Source organism: Hyperolius riggenbachi, chromosome 5 (assembly GCF_040937935.1).
Source record: "Hyperolius riggenbachi isolate aHypRig1 chromosome 5, aHypRig1.pri, whole genome shotgun sequence".
In the NCBI taxonomy this organism is placed as follows: domain Eukaryota; kingdom Metazoa; phylum Chordata; class Amphibia; order Anura; family Hyperoliidae; genus Hyperolius; species Hyperolius riggenbachi.
In genome coordinates this window covers 272,326,620-272,347,387 of record NC_090650.1, presented here as the reverse complement: position 1 = coordinate 272,347,387, position 20,768 = coordinate 272,326,620, and the positions used below count along the sequence as shown (strand labels likewise).

At 44.4% G+C, this 20,768-nt stretch overlaps 1 protein-coding gene across 6 annotated transcripts in view; it reads left to right on the top strand.

The window, feature by feature from the left end:
- The window catches only part of ATXN1 (ataxin 1), a 439,823-nt gene that overhangs the window by 92,193 nt on the left and 326,862 nt on the right, over positions 1–20,768 (top strand). Inside the window, exon 1 of one of the 6 annotated variants that reach the window (XM_068236938.1) lies at positions 9,400–9,445. The exons of the other annotated variants lie outside the window; for them this stretch is intronic. The gene's annotated coding sequence lies outside the window, so the exon portion shown is untranslated. Of the gene's footprint in view, positions 1–9,399; positions 9,446–20,768 lie in introns of those variants that run through there. 6 annotated transcript variants of the gene reach the window in all.

Sequence of the window (20,768 nt, the reverse complement as noted above, 5' to 3'; positions counted from 1 at the left end):
CCATTGTAAAATCTTTCGTCTCCCTGATTAACATTCTGACATTTATCACATGGTGACATTTTTACTGCTGGCAGGTGATGTCAATGGAATGAGATGCTGCTTGCTATTTTGGCAGTTGGAAACAGCTGTTATTTCCAACAATGCAACTAGGCTCCCACAGTGTGATGCCAGTACCTCAGTGCTGTGAGGCACATCACACAGTGGGAGGGGGTTTCACCACAATATCAGCCATACAGAGCCCCCCTGATGATGCGTTTGAGAAAAGGAAAATATTTCTCATGAGAAAGGGGGTATCCGCTACTGATTGGGATGAAGTTCAATTCTTGGTTACGGATTCTCTTTAAAGAGAACCTGTACTGTCCGATTTGTACAATAAAAAATATACCAATCGAGTCACTGTGATCTCCTGGGTCCCTCTTTGCCGCTTCCTCCGCTCCCCGCCGTGATCCTGGCTTTCAATCGCCAGTTTTAGGAAGTGTTTACAAACAAAAACATGGCCACTAACCAGGAAGTGGTTTGTGTGTATATATATATATATATATATATATATATATATATATATATATATGTTACGGCAAGAACCCGAAGTCTGGCCACTTCGGGTTCTGGCCGGTCAAAACAAGAAGTGGCCGGCTAATGCGGCCAATGTGGGAAATGTGGGCTAATTTCGGACTTTGGCCGGCCAGAACGCGTTGTGACTGTATGCGGCCGGCCAAGTCCAGAAGTCCTGCTCCCTCGGTTCTTCCCCTGTGCTACTCAAACCTCAGATCAGGGCGACCGGACCGGAGAGGCGGAGAGAGGCAAAGCGCACAAGTCACCCGCAGGACGTGAACACTTTACTGCGGAAACGCCAGTCATTTGGCACTTCCGCATGTGAAGTGTACACATGTCCGGGCGGGTAGCGTGCGCGCTGCTCTGCTTCTCCCCGCCTCTTCGGTCGCCGTGATCTGAGGTCTGTGAGTAGCACAGGCAAACACCCCCCGCCATGCAAAGACTATAGTAAAGCCCCCCCCCCGCCATGCAAAGCATACAGTAACCCCCCGCCCGCCATGCAAAGCATACAGTAACCCCCCCGCCATGCAAAGCATACAGTAACCCCCCCCTGCCATGCAAAGCATACAGTAACCCCCCCCCCCCCCCGCCATGCAAAGCATACAGTAAAGCCCCCCCCCCTGACATGCAAAGCATACAGTAAACCCCCCCCCCCTGCCATGCAAAGCATACAGTAAAGCCCCCCCCCCTGCCATGCAAAGCATACAGTAAAGCCCCCCTGCCATGCAAAGCATACAGTAAAGCCCCCCCCCCCAGCCAATCAAAGCACACAGAAAATCCCCCCCCCCCCCCAGCCATGCAAAGTGCCTAGTGAAGCACCCCAGCCATGCAAAGTGTGCAGCCTCCCCCCCCCCCCTCCCCAGCGATGCAAAGTGCACAGCGAAGCTCCCCCCCAGCCATGCAAAGCATCCCCAGCCATGCAAAGCACCCAGAAAAGAGCCCCCAGCCATGCAAAGCGCCCAGAGAAGTGCCCCCAGCCATGCACCCCCCCCCTCATCTGTGACTAATCACAACTGTAATTGGATCTCTCCCCTGTGCCAGGGCAGAGCAGCTAATTTTAAAACGCAGGATGTTAAAAAAAATGTTCTGCTTCCGTAAAATCAGGAAGTAGACACGCTGTTGATTTGTTACAGGATTGTGTATTAGCTGTGACGGTTATTATGCTGTTGTGTATCTTTCAGAGCACAGAGGAAGTTCCGAGTGCCATTCATGGTGCTGGACAGGACCCGGGATGTTTTGGGATTTGTGCCTTTTGGACTTTGGCGGACTGACTTTGGCCATTTCTAGAACTGGCTGGCCAATGTCAGAAATTCCCAGCATTTTGGACTTTGGCCAACGTCAAATCGGCCAGTTCTAGAAACGGCCGGCCAGTTCTAGAAACGGCCGGCCAATTCTAGAATTGGCCGATTTCTGGTTTTGGCTGTAATATATATATATATATATATATATATATATATATATATATATATATATATATATATATATATACCTCATGGGATCCGTTGAAAAGGGCTCCTGAGCTGCCTGTATGAAAAGGGCTCCTCCATAGACATCAATGTTTATTTCTGCAAATATGGGCTACAATGTGGTGAAAAGGGCTCCGGAGTTTTGATATAGGCTACAAGCGGGCGCCCTTTTGTAGCCCATATTTTTTTTTAAGCTACAAGGTTTTTGGCTACAAAAGGGCACCCCTTTGTAGCCCATATTTTTATTCGGCTACAAGGTTTTTGGCTACAAAAAGGCACCCCTTTGTAGCTCATATTTTTTATTCAGCTACAAGGTTTTCGGCTACAAGGTTTTTAATTCTGCTACAAAAGGGAACCCTTTTATAGCCGATATTTTTGATTTGAAGGTGCAGGGGAGGTTAGGATTAGGCATCACGGTGGGGGGGGGGGGGGGGGGGGGGGGGGGGGTCTTAGGGTTAGGCACCTCCTAGGGGATTAGGGTTAGGCGCCATCGGGAGAGGGTTCTGTGTGAGAGTAGGGAGCAGTTAGGTCATAATAATCACTTTTCTTAGCTGTATCTAGAGCCCTTTTATAACCCAACAAATTTTGCCTAATAAACTAAAACTAGCCTTTTCGGCTACACCAGGTGCCCTTTGTGGCCGAATTAGGCATATATGGGCTACATCAGGCGCCCTTTGTAGCCGAAGTTGGCATATATGGGCTACACCATGTGCCCTTTGTAGCCAAAGTTGGCATATGGGCTACACCAGGCGCCCTCTGTAGCCGAAGTTGGCATATATGGGCTACACCATGTGACCTTTGTAGCCGAAGTTGGCATATGGGCTACACCAGGTGCCCTTTTTGTAGCCGAATTTGGTATATATGGGCTACACCAGGAGCCCTTTTTTACAGGAGCCCTTTTCAAATAGACCCATATCTCATATTACAGTATACTACAAGTTTTTATTACATAGTGAACTCCAGTTAGGGATTCTCACAGCTTCTCAGCATGGGCAGCTCCCTTCTCCCTCAGACAAGCTGAAATTGAGAGCAGAGACCTGTCTGTGACTAATAAACAAAGTACACACACAGAGCCTGCAGGGGGCGTGGAGGGGTTGCATAACTTCTCCCTATCACAGCAGAGGCAGTGCATTTCTCTATGGGTCGACAAAGCTTGTCAAAGGAAAGAAGATTAGATATATTACAGAGACATAGGAACTTATAGTATAGAATAAATAAGGCTGAAAATTTTGTTAGAGTCTCTTCAAGTTTTCTAGATAAAGCATCTCTCTGTTTTAGAACACCCTGTCTGAAACATTTTGTATACAGATTTAAAATAACCTTTAATCCCACCCAGATTATGCATTAGCTGTACTATACAAACTGCAGGATAAAATGTTGAAGAAAGTGATAATTTCTTTAACCCTTTCACGCCACAGACCCTTAAGTGAACTGGGAAAGTTTGTGTTGTAAAGCAAACTTACCCTTTGTCCACTTCAATTGGCAATTTATGGTGCTCATGGGAGTCATAAGAGTTTTTTGCCAGGAATCAGTGCCTTACTTTTTAAAAGACGGGCATGTGTGTGCTTATGGGCCAGCCGAAATCTAGTAGATTACAGGTATTTTATAACACTGACCAGAACAGTTATTGCACATTTAATTTCCAAGAAAACTTGGTAATTTCTTAAAATGTGTCCAACATCAGTCTTTTAACTATAGTGATTAACCCTCCTGGCAATCTATTAAAAACCGCCAGGGGGCAGCGCTGCCGTTTTTTTTATTTTGATTTTTTTTTAAATCATGTAGCGAGCCTAGGGCTCACTACATGATAGCCGCTGCTCAGCGGCATCCCCCGAGCCCCTCCGATCGCCTCCGGCGATAGGTGATCAGGAAATCCCGTTCAAAGAACAGGATTTCCTGGAGGGCTTCACCCGTCGCCATGGCGACGGGGCGGGATGACGTCACCGACGTCATGGACATCGTGACGTCTAAGGGTGACCCGATCCACCCCTTAGCGCTGCCTGGCGCTGATAGGCCAAGCAGCGCAGGGGTCTGGGGGGGCTCTGCGGCGGCGCGGATAGCGGTGAAGTGGGGCGGCGGCGGCGATCGGTGTGCTGACGCAGCTAGCAAAGTGCTAGCTGCGTTCAGCAAAAAAAAAATTATGCAGATCGGCCCAGCAGGGCCTGAGAAAACCTCCTGCGCGGCTTACCCCGAACTATGTTCGGGGTTACCGCCAGGAAGGTTAAATTAATTTCAACAGAAAATCTGGGATTTTTTTAAAAAAATGTAAATTATGCTATTCATTATCTAGACACTTGACAGAATTGTTTTATTTTCATCTTTTCTTGACTGATGTCCTTTACATTGACCCAGTGAATACTTGCCATGCAGCTGCCAACTGGTTAATAAAAGGGTGTCAGAGAATGAAATGGTAAGACGTAGCAGTGATGTGGAATGAGGTACACTATTGGTAACTGATGCCTGTGATCATTTGTGAATTGTGGCCAGTATATGCTGAGCAGTCTATTCTGATCGAGTGAGATGAAAAGGGACAGAGAGCAGGCAGCACCACAGAAACTATAAAAGTGGTCATCACCTGAGTATTATCGAACATGTCAGTTTTCTGAAGAGTAGGCAGCCAATGTCAGGAGATAGCTGTATTCATGGCTGACACCTACAGCAATCAGAATCGTTTGTTTCAGGTGAGGGAAATGTAGCTTAGTTGCTAAAGAGTAAGTGTTCTCTGTTAGATGGAATTGTATGGTATTCTACAGTCCATAACCTTCATCACATTCCGGGTGACCTGTCAGGGTGTTTGCCTGCATCTGCATTGTTAGCTTTTCCCAAAAATGCATGTTTTCAAACCTAGTACTCTATAGCCTCCCTCTGCACCCCCACTGTTAAATACTGTTTCCATTGCTCTAACCCAGATCTACCATAACCTCCCTGGTAGTAAATACCATTCACTGCCCTGACCACCTCCCCACTTACAAGATCCATAGAAAATCTGAAAGTACCACCACCCAATAGTAATTCCTCATAAATACTTACCTTCAGATATCTCAACTGTGGAGCTAAGAAAAAGATCACCACACTGAACCAGTTTGTGCCAAAAGATCAAAGCCAAGATTACACAGGAAATCTTGGGGCAGCCCACTGGGCGGCACGTGTAGTCTGCTATTGATCTTCTAGGTGTCATTGTCTTTTAGTACAACAGTGGGAGCTCTGTGACCCCGACACTGAAAGACCACATGCTAGGATTATCACGGCCAGAATAGCTGCTTCGCCAATGCCTTTAGGTTACTTTGGATGTTCTCTAGAAAAGGCTTCACATCTTGATACTAGACTACTATTTTAGGAACTTTTTTCCCCAAAAAGTACTGTCACTAAAAGTAGACAAAAGAGAGCAATTATTTGCTTTACATGTTCTGATCAGATTTTGTGCTTTGGCTGCTGTTCTCCTTTGAAGTGCTGAGTGTAATTACTCTCATGCAATAAAGATCGAGTCCGCAACAGTGTCTCTTGAAAAAAGCTCAAATTCTTTAATCAGGACGTATCCTCATATCAGTGATGACACAGCTGACATGTTTCGGGCCAAGTTGATGCCCTTAATCATAGCTAAAAATCACAAATGCTCTCAACTGTTTTTAAGTAGATGATGACCAACCGGGGTGGGGCACAGACCACTCCTACTAGAGGAGGAGTCAAAGCAAAAATCAGCCTCCCTACACACGGCAGTCACCACCTGTACATGCATAAGTTTGTATTTAAAACCATACAGCATAAAATTAAAAACAAGTGTAGGAACAACGTGTGGAAAAATATGATGAATTCTTATCCAAAAGAAACCACATATGAGCAAACAAATACACTATAATGCAATTATGCTGTCACTAGAGCCAAGTCCCACCTTGCATTCAGACCTTTAGGGACTCTAGTTCCAAGACGGAATATCCATAGAGCCTCCCTTTTTCGGATGATTGATAGTAGGTCACCACCTCTCTTGGGTAAAAAGACCCTCTCAATGCCCTGGACTCTCATGCAGACCTGTAATGGGAAATGTCCGCTATAGAATTCCCCTCTGCATAGAAGGTGCTTTGCCATGAACTTACACCCCAAGCTGCAAGGGAACAAACATTCAGAACCAGTAGGAATCTGCATTGCCTGTCCCAGCAAGCTCTAGGGTGCCAGAATGTACAGTATGCTTCTTGCCAAAGCATGGGCTGAGCAAGCTCTCATGCATATTTATAACTCCATATAGGATGACTAAATCCTATAGCAAGAAGTTTTGAACCAGGAAGATACCATTAATTGGCTAACTTTAAAAGAATGAAGAGTAAGCTTTCGGCTACTCGGCCTTCTTCAGACTTGAATCGTGTATCAAATCCTATAGCATCACACAAATCTGTGAGAGAGGCTTTAGGGCTCATTCACACTTGCAAATGCAAAATGCTAGCGAATAGCACTAGTATTTTGCGTCTGCAAATTTTTCCACGTTGTGTATTTTTCACTGTACATTTTTGAGCAATTGCGATTAGCGTTTCCTTAACCATATAATCGTGATTGCTCAAAAATTGCAAGAAAGCGATGCATGCACCGCATTCTCATTTGCTTATAATTACTTCTCGCCGGCGATTGCGCCAGTGAGATCACTGCCATATTCTTTTTAGTGCACCAGCGCTTTAAAAAGTACTTGCAATCAGCAATAAAAGCCTAATTGCCCAAGTGTGAATGGGCCCTTAGCTTTGTTACACTGTCGTGAAACCATTGTTCCCTGGATCAGTTCAGGCATATCTCTCATGTTTCCCTGTGTGCAGGTAACTGATTCCATTAAATTTATAGAGCAATTTATAAATTTATAGAGCTTTTTTTTTTTTTTTTTTTTTTTGAATAGTGAGTGAATATTTAAGCATTATCTAGTAAGACCCTGTTATATGGGTTATGCTCACAAATAAGGAACAAATGCACCATGCTAGCAGTCATATTTTGTAGACTGCAGATTCCTAGAGGGCTCTTCATGAAATCTGCTGCCTTGAGAGTCACGCCTCAGTTCCTTGCATCACTGAGCCATTATGAAGAAGCACTGAATGACACCGTGCGACAGAACAGGTCTTCACTGCTCTGAGTATTTGCATAGTGCTGGCGGTGTGGCTTACTATGTCGTGCAAAACTGTTTTTTGTTTTTTTTTCAGCACCCAGCTGTAAATAAGTACCTGCAACTGCTGTGCATATAAATTAATGTGATTTATTTTAATATATTCATTTTAGTGTTGTAAGTACATAAGTCATTCCAACGTGTGTTACTGTTCACAATACTTAGTTGAAATGAAACTTTAGCTTTGTTGAGATAAAAGTCCCTTCTTGATCCCTCATATAGAATGTCAAGGACTGCAACAGCTTTATTGTAGATCCTTAGCACCTTCTTTTGTTATATGGCAGAGAAGCCATACAAATGTTATTACTCAGTTTGATGATCTCATTACTATAATCAGGGTTACAATAAGATCCATTACATCCCCTTTGCATTCCTAGCAATGCAAGACTTATACACACTATCTAATTGGAAAGTGAACTCCTATTGCAGTTCTGAGTGAGTCTGGAGAAAAGGTCTGGTGAAAAACTAGTAAGCCAGTTACAGAAGCAAAGGAACCATTTTTACATCTTCTGTGTACATAGAGGGGTTACTGTTGCAAGGTTTTAATGGTTGAAAATACCTTCTCTTTTAAGAAGGCCGGTTCATATTTAGCATAGTGGTTTTTTGTTGTTTTTTTATAGTAAGAGTTGCTTTTTGGTTTCTTTTAGCCCCTTATAGTATTCTAGTAGTTCTGGGTCACCATGAGCTATCTGGGCACTGTAACCTACTTATTTCCTGTCATAGAACATCACGAGTGGCTGCTTATTTACATAGGAAAACAGTTTTACTACTGCTACAAATAATTCCTTCCTGTCTCCAGATGGCATTGCCTTGTAATTATAGCTGTGGACGTCCTTCAATGCAAGGAAAGCATCCAAGCCCCACTTATACACAGATATAGCATTTTACATAACATCCTGTGGTAATACATTCCACATTTAAATCACTCTCTTACGGTAAAGAACCCTTTCCTAAATAAATAGCAAAAACATTTTTCCTCCATGCGCAGATCATGTTCCCTAGTCCTTTGCACAAGTCTAGGGACAAAAAGCTCACCTGTCAAGCTTTTATTTTGCCCTCCAATGTGTTTGTTACGAGTTAATTAGATCTCTACTAAGGTGTCTTTTCTGTTATTATTGTCGTTGCATTTGTATAACATGAACACAAGTTTACAGCACTTTACATGGTGCATTATACAGTTCATGCCCCCATCAATTTCCATAAGTTATAATGGTGTGTGTATACATGTATGTATATGTATGTGTGCATATATATATATATATATATATATATATATATATATATATATATATATATATATTATTATGCAAAATTAAATGACTATAATTCTAATTTAGTATGTATATTTTGCTTATACAGTGTAGAAGAAGAAGTCTGTGCAGCGCTCACTCCTCACATTAGTACATAAGTTTCATAAACCACAGAAATCCCACTTTCTGCAACTGCCTCCAGTCTCTAGTAGAAATGAATACTCTCACCGACGTTCAGAGGCTGATTTGCCACAGATCAGCTGAACACGTATTTCTGTTGAATTCCAAATTTCGCTCTCTTCCCTCTAGCACCACGATCTTGGCTCCACTTTTCCTCAAAAAGACATACAATGGAACATAGTGTAAAACTGTGACTTTAAATTTCCCAGTTCCCTTGCATACCACAGTGAGTGCACCTCTACACCATAAGTGCTCCCCACTGTGTGTGTCTGTGCTACGGCCGTACTAATGTGAGGAGTGAGCGCTGTACAGACTTCTTCTTCTACATCTTATAGGGGAGGGCTATCCCCACTGTATAGTGATCCTCCCAACAGCTTGAGACATTTAATTTGGAGAGGCTCTGTGACATTGAGGAGCGCCCAGACCACTTCTTTACAGCTATGTTTTACTTATACATAATTTTTCAGAATATAAGTTGCAACAGTGTTCTCCCCAGGCTCTTTTAGCCGGGTGCTCCACCTAGCTAATTTTGGTTACCACCTGGCTAACATTGGCTCACCACCTCATATGCGGTAAGAATAGTTGCGCATTCTCCCGCCATGCCCCAACTGGCTACTTTTTCATGCCACCAGCTGGAAAAAATTCTGGGGAGAATACTTCGCACTGCGCCCCAAAAGTGGGTAGAAAGTCACTGCATCTTATTTTTCACATACAGGGAGTCCCTGACTTATGAATGCCTGCCGATATGACCAGCTGAATGATGGGGACTCCCTGTACTGTTTGACCCCATGTGTCCTCCTCTGCTCCGTGCAACTTAATTAGCAGTGGCCCATCTCTCACCTGATCCAAGGGTGCCCATGCAGGTAAGCGGCTTCTCCTCTGGGGGCACAAAAAAGAGTACATAGGGGGACAAAAAGAAGCACATAGGCGGATAAAAATTAGGACATTGGGCCAAAAAGGAGGACAAAGGGACAAACAAACACACAGGGACAGAAAGGAGGACATAGGGACAGAAAGGAGGACAAGTGGGAGAAAAGCGAGGACAAGGGGACACAAAGTAAGATACAGTAGACAAGCAAAGACACAGGAAAAAAGATTGGGGAGAAAGGCAGACAAGTGGGACAGAGGAGGACACGAGGTACAAGGGGGGTGAAGTACAAGATATCCCTGCACCACGAACGCACCAGATTTATCAAAAAAAAATCCTCCCCCTGCTTCTTGTCCTCTAAACCTTGGTGTCTTACGATCAGAAGCATCTTATAGTCCAATAAATATGGTAAATACAGATGAGAAACTGGCCACCTAACATAGGGTGACCATATTTTGATTTCCAAAAAAGAGGACGATCACAACAGCATGTGGGCGTGGTCATGGGTGGGGACAAATATACAAGACCTTAGCAGTTTGCTGTCCAACTTAGCGGGCATGGAGGACAGTTTTTTTTCCAGACCACATGGTGGAGGGGCGACCGACCACAAAATGCAATCAGATTCGCAGAAGATTTCCCCACAAAATGCAATGAGATTGGCAACAGATTTCCCCACAAATGGAATCCGATTGGCAGCATATTTCTCTACAAATGCAATGAGATTGGCAACAGATTTCCCCACAAATGCAATAAGATTGGCAACAGATTTCCCCACAAATGCAATAAGATTGGCAACAGATTTCCCCACAAATGCAATAAGATTGGCAACAGATTTCCCCACAAATGCAATAAGATTGGCAGCAGATTTCCCCACAAATGCTATAAGATTGGCAGCAGATTTCCCCACAAATGCTATAAGATTGGCAGCAGATTTCCCCACAAATGCTATAAGATTGGCAGCAGATTTCCCCACAAATGCTATAAGATTGGCAGCAGATTTCCCCACAAATGCTATAAGATTGGCAGCAGATTTCCCCACAAATGCTATAAGATTGGCAGCAGATTTCCCTACAAATGCAATAAGATTGGCATTAGATTTCCCCACAAATGCAATAAGATTGGCATCAAATTTCCCCACAAATGCAATAAGATTGGCAGCAGATTTCCCCACAAATGCTATAAGATTGGCAGCAGATTTCCCCACTAATGCAATGAGAATTGCTCTCACAGGCCACACAGCACCAGCGTGACAGATCTTATCTGGGGTTTCTTCCTGCTCTTGGCAGCCTATGTGTCCCTCACCTCAGCCCTGCTCCCAGGAGTTATCCTGGGGTCCCCTCCATAGCAGCCGGGGACCTGGTGAGGTTGGCCAGTTCTGCAACTGCACACAGCCATGCCGCCTGCGCATAATGCTCCCGGCCACACCAGGTCGCCAAATGCTACGGAGGGGACCCCAGAATAACGTCTGGGAGTAGAGGGACACATAGGCTGCAAGGGGCAGGAGGAAGCCCCAGATAAGATCTGTTTGTTTTTTATAAAAAGCCTTGATGTTTCCTTTAAATGCAATGTACCAGTGCTGCAACAAGCTGATTCATTCAGCTAATACCAGCAATGAAAGGGTTACAGGAGACAGATGTGGGCTGTGCTAGCAGGGCTTGCCTGTTCAATGCACAGAAGACAAATGGAGAGAAGAGGTGTCGGCTTACCAATTAGAGTGTCTGTGGTGTCTGCACGGCCAGTGTCCCTGTCCCATCGGAGCTTCAAGAGCCAGGATGCTGGGACTGAGCTGAGGGGGACACTTGGCACTCTGCAAGAACGCTGCAGACACGAGGCAGGACTGGACTCTTCTGGCAGTCTCTGCCATTTCATATGAGGATAGATGCACCGCGCTATCTCCGCATCTCCTCACTGGCTGGCTGCGTCTGGAGAGGACCGACCCGACCTCCTCTGTCCTCCATCCTTCTCCTCCTCCGGGCCAGCGAATTCTCCAGTCCACCCCTGGGCGGAGCAGAGCAGTGCAGCAGGGATTGATTGCCAAAGAGCCGTTTGGGGAGCCGAACATGAGTCAGAAGAGCCGCTTGCAGAGACAGTGTCTCTGCAAGCGGCTCTTCTGACTCGTGTTCGGCTCTCTGTCTCTGCAAGCGGCTCTTCTGACTCCAGTTCGGCTCTCTTTCTCTGCAAGCGGCTCTTCTGCCGCTGGTGTTCAGCTCCTATTCGGCTCTCTCACCAATTCAAAATCCCGGCAGCACGGCCCGGACAGGTCTGAAAAAGTGGACCTGTCCGGGCAAAAGAGGACGCCTGGTCAGCCTAACCTAACATCTTTTACATCAGTAGTGCACAATGCACTTTAAGGCTAGGTTTACACTGGGGCATTGCGATCCCTGTAAAAACAGGATCGCAATGCAATGGAGGGGAAAAGTTGCATGGCTTGTAGTACAGCACATACAGTGGAGCATACGGTATGTAGAAAGTATGCCTCACTGCAATGGTTAGCGCATACGTTTTGTAGTACTGTACTACTTGCGTTGCGTTATACCAACTGATCTGTCATTCTACACTACTAGGGTGCTGATTTGAATGTACCATTAAAATATAATTGCATTGCGTTAGAGTGATTATATTCTTCGATGCAACACGACCAAACTAGTGTGAAAATAGCCTAAAAGTCAGAATGGCCCTTCAGTGTGTCTTTTCTGATTAGCAGAATGTTGTTCTTTCTCACTTCGCATCCTTATACATCCTCAGTTGACAGCCCTAATCAGTCGGTAAAAAAAACATCTGTAACTGGAGCACTTCAGCACACCTCAGGTGAATGCTTGCCCCAGAATACGCATGGCTATGTACAGAGTACCAGTGAATTTGCCATAAGCCTTCACTATCTCATGCAAATAATTGTTTGTGCGCTGGAATTTTTTTTTAGAACTTTATTCAACACCGAGATTTGAACAGCATCTATCTATATATATATATAATAGACTAAGTGCCTCAACCTTCAAACAAGAAGAAGAAGTACTTTGCATGAGAAAATGTATGCGTGCTCAAACACCAAGTTTAAGGCCTCTTTTCCACGGACTGTTGAGCTGTGTGCTCAGCAAGCAGTTACCAGGCAGCAGTGAGCAGATACCAGGCAGCAACAAGCAGTTACCAGGCAGCAGCAAGCAGTTACCAGGCAGCAGTGAGCAGATACCAGGCAGCAACAAGCAGTTACCAGGCAGCAACAAGCAGTTACCAGGCAGCAGTGAGCAGATACCAGGCAGCAGCAAGCAAGTACCAGGCAGCAGCAAGCAAGTACCAGGCAGCAGCAAGCAGTTACCAGGCAGCAGCAAGCAGTTACCAGGCAGCAGCAAGCAGTTACCAGGCAGCAGCAAGCAGTTACCAGGCAGCAGCGAGCAGTTACCAGGCAGCAGCGAGCAGTTACCAGGCAGCAGCGAGCAGTTACCAGGCAGCAGCGAGCAGTTACCAGGCAGCAGTGAGCAGTTACCAGGCAGCAGTGAGCAGTTGTGAGAGCCATTTCACTGCCTATTCACAGTCCATGGAAAAGAGGCCTTACCCTAGCAAGTCTGACATTGCAAATCTGGCCTAATTGGCTATTCATGAGGCAATGCTCATGCAAATGCATGCACAAACCAATACCACAAAGCAGTCACCCTGCTACATGCTACATTAGCACTATCCGGCTTAGTGCACACCAGAGCGGTTCGGAAGCGTTTTGCGATCCACTTGCGGCTGCGGATACGCTTGGGTAATGTATTTCAATGGGCTGGTGCACACCAGAGCGGGAGGCTTTTTGCTGAAACGCATACTTCCGAGGTGAGGCATTTTTTGGATTGCGGAGGCGTTTCTGCCTCCAATGTAAAGTATAGGAAAAACGCAAACCGCTCTGAAAAACGGCAGTTCAGAGCGGTTTTGCAGGCGTTTTTGTTACAGAAGCTGTTCAGTAACAGCTTTACTGTAACAATATATGAAATCTACTACACCAAAAATGCTTTACAAAACCGCAAAATGCTAGGTGAAATGCTACAGAAAAATAAGAAAAAGCGTTTCAAAATCTGCTAGCATTTTGCGGATCTGCTAGCAGTTTTTGGTGTGCTCCAGGAGCGCCACGGGGAGGATTCCCAATGCCCCCTTTTTATACAACTGGGGGGACCGCAGGGTCCCAGGCTCTCTCACTGCCTGGAAACCACAGCGGCACCCCGGAGGGGATGGCTGGGTGGCGTGGACGACCCCCCCCAAGTGTGGCCAGCGCCGGGGAGAGCCGTCTGCACCCACTTCCCAATATTAAAAACAGGCACTTACCTTAACATCCATTGCGTTCTGCTACATGCGCATTAATTTGGGGGCACCACATGAGAAAGGAGAGAAGCATGGGTCACCCCGAGCTTTAGAGCTCAGGGCTGGCTCACATACAGCACTCCAGAGGGGAGGGGGAGGACAGGCGCACTCACTCCAGGGTTCACGCCACCGGAGCAAGCCATCCACCACCTGCCTCCAAAGGATACAAACTGCACAAAATGCTTTCCATGAGAAAATTAATGCGCATGTAGCAGAACCCAATGGACTTTAAGGTAAGTGGCTGTTTTTAATATTAGGAGGTGAGTGCGGACGGCTCTCCCCAGCGCTGGCCACGCTTGGGGGGGGGGGGGGGGGGCGGCTGCGCCACCCAGCCTCCCACTCCGGGGTGCCGCTGTGGTTCCCAGGCAGCGAGAGAGCACTTTGCAGTATTGGTTTTTTGACCCTGCATAGTTTGGCATGCGAAAGCAAATGCATATTTGCATGAGCATTGCCTCATGAATATCCAATTAGGCCAGATTTGGAAAGCCAGACTTGCTGCTAGGGTTAAACTTGGTGTTTGAGCACGCAAAATTTTTCTCATGGAAAGCATTTTTTGCAGTTGTATCCTTTGGAGGCAGGTGGTGGATGGCTTGCTCTGGTGGTGTGAGCCCTGGAGTGAGTTGTCTGCGCCTGTCCTCCCCCCACCCCGGAGTGTTGTATGTGAGCCAGCCCTGAGCTCTAAAGCTCGGGGTGACCCATGCTTCACTCCTTTCTCATGTGGTGCCCCCAAGTTAATGTGCATGTTGCAGAATGCAATGGACGTTAAGGTAAGTGCCTGTTTTTAATATTGGGAGGTGGGTGCGGATGGCTCTCCCCGGCGCTGACCACACTTGGGGGGTGCAGCTGCGCCACCCAGCCTCCCCCTCCGGGGTGCCGCTGTGGTTCCCAGGCAGTAAGAGAGCCTGGGACCCCGCAGTCCCCCGGTTGTATGGAGGCATTCGGAATCCTCCCCGTGGCGCTCCTGGATAGTGTTAATGTAGCATGAACTAATACCCGCAGGGCGATCGCTTTGCGGTATTGGTTTTTGGACCCTGCATAGTTTGGCATGCGAAAGCAAATGCATATTTGCATGAGCATTGCCTCATGAATAGCCAATTAGGCCGGATTTGCAAAGCCAGACTTGCTAGGGTTAAACTTGGTGTTTGAGCACGCATACATTTTCTCATGGAAAGCCTACTTCTTCTTGCTTCAAGGTTGAGGCACGTACTCTATTAGATAGATAGATGCGGCGTATGCTACGACGCGGGTTGGCTAGTAAGAAATAAAATACAAAATGCGTTTCCCATCCCCCTGGTGCTTACCTAATGAATGACGCTCGGTGTACAAGCACTGGACGCACAACACAGCCCACCCAATCAAAAACGCATTCTGTCATAACGCAAAAATCGGTCAATCTGTATTAGAAAAACAACCTATCGCCACGATGTCTCATACGCAAAAATCGCAGCCATTTTTTCTGCAACTTTTACCGCGATTTTAATGAAATTTTAAAAAACGATTTTAAAAAACGCTAATCAATAGCAAAACGCTCAGAAAAGCGCTTCTAGTGTGAATGGGCTCTGAAGGTGTTGAGTTTTCAGTAGATAATATGCCACTGGTTTACAGCTGGTTTTGTCCATTCTGCTTTTTGCACAAAGCTAAATAAAGTTCTGATGAGAAGAGTTCCATTGTATGGATTACTCTGACGCACATGGTGGGCCTTTGGCGTTTCATGGATATCAGCTGTGCACAGAAGTACCATGTTTGCCTGATTTCAGTATGTTATAAAAGCTATAAAAGTAAAAACACTGTTGTACACTGGATTATAGAGCAGCTTGTGTCATACTTTTCAAGCGTCTGAGTTTGTGTGACCGTTCACTGAACTCTGAAACTATGAAGTAACAGTAGTCGTTACTTGGCAAATTTGATGGGTTTTTGTTTAATGCAATATTTTACTGCAACTTTGCTTCACGGAGAAGAGAAATATTTTCAGTGTTTCTTTTGGAGAAACAAAAAGCTGTTTCTCATTTGTAAAGATGTTCCATAGGTGTTACATTGGATAAGATAAGGAAGCAAAATAACACTGATTGTGATTAGTGGCTCTTTCCAACCTACAAAATTGTCAACAGAGTAATTTTCATCTAAAGCAAACTCCAGCATATCGACATAGAATGTGAATACTAGGTATTCTGGACTCTCACACCATCTTCTGAGCACCATGTAGTGTTCTGTGGGTTACTGTAGGTTGTCTGTGACACCTGCACAAAAGTATATTGTACAACCTAATTACAATTTACTATAGGCTTATCATAGTTTTTTGTAGATGCCGGATAAACCAGGTAGTGGAAATGATAGGACGGTATCCTGAACTACTTAAAGCTTAAAAACAGGACACTTTTTACTTTACTTTTTTTAAAATCTTGGGTGAAAGACAGCACTGAGGTTTATTTGTCTGAATTATGGAACTCTTTACTGTCTGCCTGATTTAGGGCATCCTGAATCTTAAATGGCTCTAGCGGCTGCTTAATAGGTCTCTAGTGTTTTTTTGGCCAAACCCATATTTCTAAAGGGCGAAGACACTACTGGGCCATCACCACACCACTGGCCCATCTTGCTGCACCATATTTTTCAGTACAGTACTGCTTGGCATGCCTGTATTGTGTGTTCTTTTCTCTCTGAAGTTCCAGAGGATCTGGGGATCCTGTCAATATGAAAAAGAGTTGTTGTACACATATTTGTATAAAGTAAATTTGAATGAAGATGTTGTACCTTCACTTGTCTGGTTCCACTCTTTCCATTCTGTAATATTATCAGTGTAGTGCTAGCAGCTAACAGTCACTGCTATATGTCATGGGAAGTGTAGTCCTGCCCATCTGGCAGTAGTTTTAGCAGCAGCATTAGCCCCTCCCAATATCCTTGCTGCTAGTATAGTGCAGTGAGTATAGTGCAGTATACTCTCATCAAGAGCAAGCTTTATTTTCTAAAAGTGTTAATGTCAACCTGACCAGAGGAAGGTCGCAAATGTGTATGGGGGAATGTGTTAGGAGTATGAAGTTCATTTCAAATTTAGTAAAAAAAGAAATTCTTACTAAAAAAAAATCAAATAAAAAAAATGTCATGCAGTATTACACATTTTTCTATCTACAGGAACATTGTTTTGTGTCCTTATTTTCTGCCATTAATGTTTCTAACAAGCAAACATTCCACTTAACAGCAGGAAGGTCACTCTATTACAGGAAAGCCTTTTCTAGATGAATAGAGGGCATGGTGTGCAATATTTTTCATCATATATACTGTGAAAGATTTTTTTTTTTCATTCCTGTACTACTGTAACTGCTGTAAATGTCACTGCTAAGAACATAACGTGAAAGGCATATTTGTTCTAATCTGTGTCTCGATGGCCATAGCATTGCATCTAGTAGCACATTTTCAGACTCCCCCTTGTCTCTCGTTGTAGATTTGACTGTTTTTATGATTCTTTAGTGTGAAGGAGAGTAAACTGATGATAAAGTCCTAATCCCCAATCTATCAAGGCTCAAATATCATTATCTGGAACAAATCAGAACATCCCAAGTACCATTTGTTAGGTTATAAACAGTGCAACTGTGTACAGGTTTATCCGTACCGTATTTTTGGGAATATAGTCACACATTTTTCCTCCCCAAAACTGGGGGTAATGGGGGGGGGGGGGGGAGTGGGGTGCATCTTATATTCCGAAGATACAGTAACTCGTTGTGCAGATTGCGCAGGGAAGCTCATCCTGCCGCCGCGCTCCTCTACTTCTCCTTCCAGTTCTGTTGATGCAGACGCGCTCCTGTTATCCTCCTTTCCTCTTGCAGCTGCTGATGATATGGCGATACACTGCGCCCGCTTGCCGCTGTACAGCTCCGGGTCCTCCGTTCCTCGTGGCCTCTGTACCTCCTCACTACTGGTTGTTACTGTAACCCCAGCAGAGAATGTGCGCTGGGGTCACACACTACGCACGGTTCACATGCGCTTCTGGGGTGTCAGTGACAACCTCTAATGTGGAAGTACGGAACCAGGAAGTACAGAGAACCCAGAGCTGTATAGTGGCAAGCTGCCGCAGTGTATCACTATATCATCAGCAGCGTCAGTAAGAAAAGAGGAGTGCATCTGTACCGACAGGACCGGAGCGATGGGGAGAGGAGAGTGACAGCAGGATCAGATGAGAGATGAAGTGTTAGTGTAGTGTAGTTTTAGTGCAGTGCTGTGTAGCTTAGCTGGTGGGGCAGCAGGGGTTAGTGTAGAGTAGTTAGTGTAGCTAGTTGGATAGCAAGGGTTCGTGTAATCTAGTATGTACTGTAGTAGCGTAACTGCTGGGGGCAGCAGGGGTTAGTGTAGTGTAGTTAGAGGAGCTTCAGCCTAAACAAACATACTGTCATTAAGTTACATTAGTTATGTTAATTAAAATAGATAGGTAATATAATGTCTTACCTGTTCTGTTTTAAAAGAACAGGCAAATGTTTGATTTCATGAGGGCAGCCATCTTTTTGGTTGAAAGGAGGCGACAGGGAGCATGAGACACAGTTCCAACTGTCCTGTGTGCTGATCTCGCCTCCCAGTTGCTAGGCAACGTGAATAACAAGATAGGAAATCCCATCATGCTTTGCATATCATCAAGGAAAAAAAGCCCGGGCAGTTTTCTTTGATGGGGCGGAGCTTAGCTTATGTGCCACCTGTTGGTTTTATTTGTGAACATTGTAAACACAAGAAGGGGTTTCATTTCACTTGTTTGTAGTAAAGGTAAGCTCATAGTGAACAATGTAGCTAAATTATCAGTTTCTAATGCTGGGTACACACTATGAGATTTTATGGCCGTAATAGGAAATCGATCGTAAAATGCTCGGAAATTGATTGGAAAGCAAATCGGACATGTTGGAAATAATCGATCTGACAGTAAATCGACCATAAAATCTCATAGTGTGTACCCAGCATTAATCCAAAAACCTGGCTCTTGTAATGTTTAATGCCTGGTACACACCATGCAATTTTCTATCAGATTTGGGCTTAAGTCGATTTTTTTCCCATTGGTCCGTTCTGATTTTGAATCTATTTTCAGATCACTTTTGTACAAATTGATCGGAATTCAGATCGGACCTGATGGAAATTATCGATTCAACACAAAATCTGATTGGAAATTGGGTGGTGTGTACCAGGCATAAGACTTGTTTGGCAGAAGTAAAGCAAGACCTTTCTGCTTTGACAACTGTACCAGTGAAAGCATCATATGGGGCTCCAAAAACATTTTTTTATTCTTTGTTTTTAAATACAAGCACAATAATAAAACAAATGGGCTAGAAATACTATACCTTCCCTATTAAGGATTTTTCCTAATATTCTGAATATTCTAATTTGAGGGGCCTTTCACACTGGGATGGTGCAGTATTTTTACCGCATCCCACCACAGAGCAATGAAAGTCTCTATGGGGACTATCATACAGATGCGGTACGGCCCAATGCGATGGAAGTGACGTTTTTGCCACATCCCTGATGGTTGAACAAATCTAGGGGCGACGTGCAGTGGAGTGGAAGTCATGCAAGTCTATGGCAACCCATGTGTGTAAAAGCCCGCCGCAGCATATTTTTAGCAATGCGCTTCCGCGCATGTGATCACTTCAGCCACGGGAAGTAAGCCTCACTTCCTGCTTGGCCGGATGCAAGATGGGGATTACAGTGTACTAATGTGGTAACCCCGAAGGCCTGTTTTTGGTGGTGCGGGAACCACTAATGCCAAACCATAGTCTGAAACCGGCCTCAAAGAAATAATCTCAAATCACTCGGTAGAACTGATGGTATCTGTTTTCACATTCTTTATTGACCATTTTTCCATTTCTGCATACTGTTATATTTGTTAATTTACAAGAAGTCCATTGGAAGTCACGTAGAAAGAAATAAGTATGTCAAGTCAGAAATTGCATAGCCCTGCTATCATAGAATTTCAGTAATCAATTGTGGAATATATTAGCTTTCAATCTAAAACTGAATATAAAGAAATCTATCCACGTATTGTTAAATTAAATAGCTTAACTTAACTTGTAACTTTACTCTCATTAAACATTGATATGATATGCATCATTGATATACATTCCATTTTGTAGTTTATCAAAAACAGTCTTTCAATTTCAGTATACAGACAACTATGATTCTCTAGACCTTATTATTGATTTATAAAGTTGCAACATATTCCGTGGCAAAAAAAGAAACACGGGGTATATAATAATACATGCTAAGTGCCATGTGATTTAAAGCGTACTTCCTTGCTACTGTAGTGACAGCCCACAATTCTCATTTCTCTGCTTGTATGATGGGCTCAAAAATAGGCAAATTTTTCATACTCTGGTCAGAAAACTTAAATTAACAGCAGCATGTCTCTAATATAAAGGTAGTAAGTATGCAAATTTTGGGTAACAGAATTTTGAAATGAGTTTTTTTTTTTTTTTACATCCCTTAGTTGATACCTTAGAAACACACCCAGTTATTTATTCCACTAGGTGGCTGAGAGCAGATTGCTGTATCTTATCGGCTTACAGCTTAATTTTTGAATGAAAGTGGAGTTAAACTTTGCATATATATTTTAAACTCATGTATGTAAATAATGTTAGACCACTAATCAAAATTGTTCAAAGATGTGCAATAAAAAGTGGAGGGGCGCTAGGGAACAATGTAGCAAAGCATGTGGGAGTTACAAAGAGCCTGTGTCCAACAGTTTACGGAGTGAGATTCAGACTATTGTGCCCACCACTTCCTTCCTCACTAAGCTGCTCCTGATGGCCTTTTGGTCTCTAGACTGGTGCTCACAAATCATGTCACCAATGTCACATGACTAGAGAGGGCTAGCGATGGCCGGTGGGAAAAAGGGGTGGACACAAGTTGTAACTCAGGCCTGACTCATGCTTCATAAACAGTTGGACACAGGTTCAGCTTATTTGTTAAAGGAGACCTTACTTTAGATGAACATGGTTTATTTGGCAAACTTCCTGGCTGCA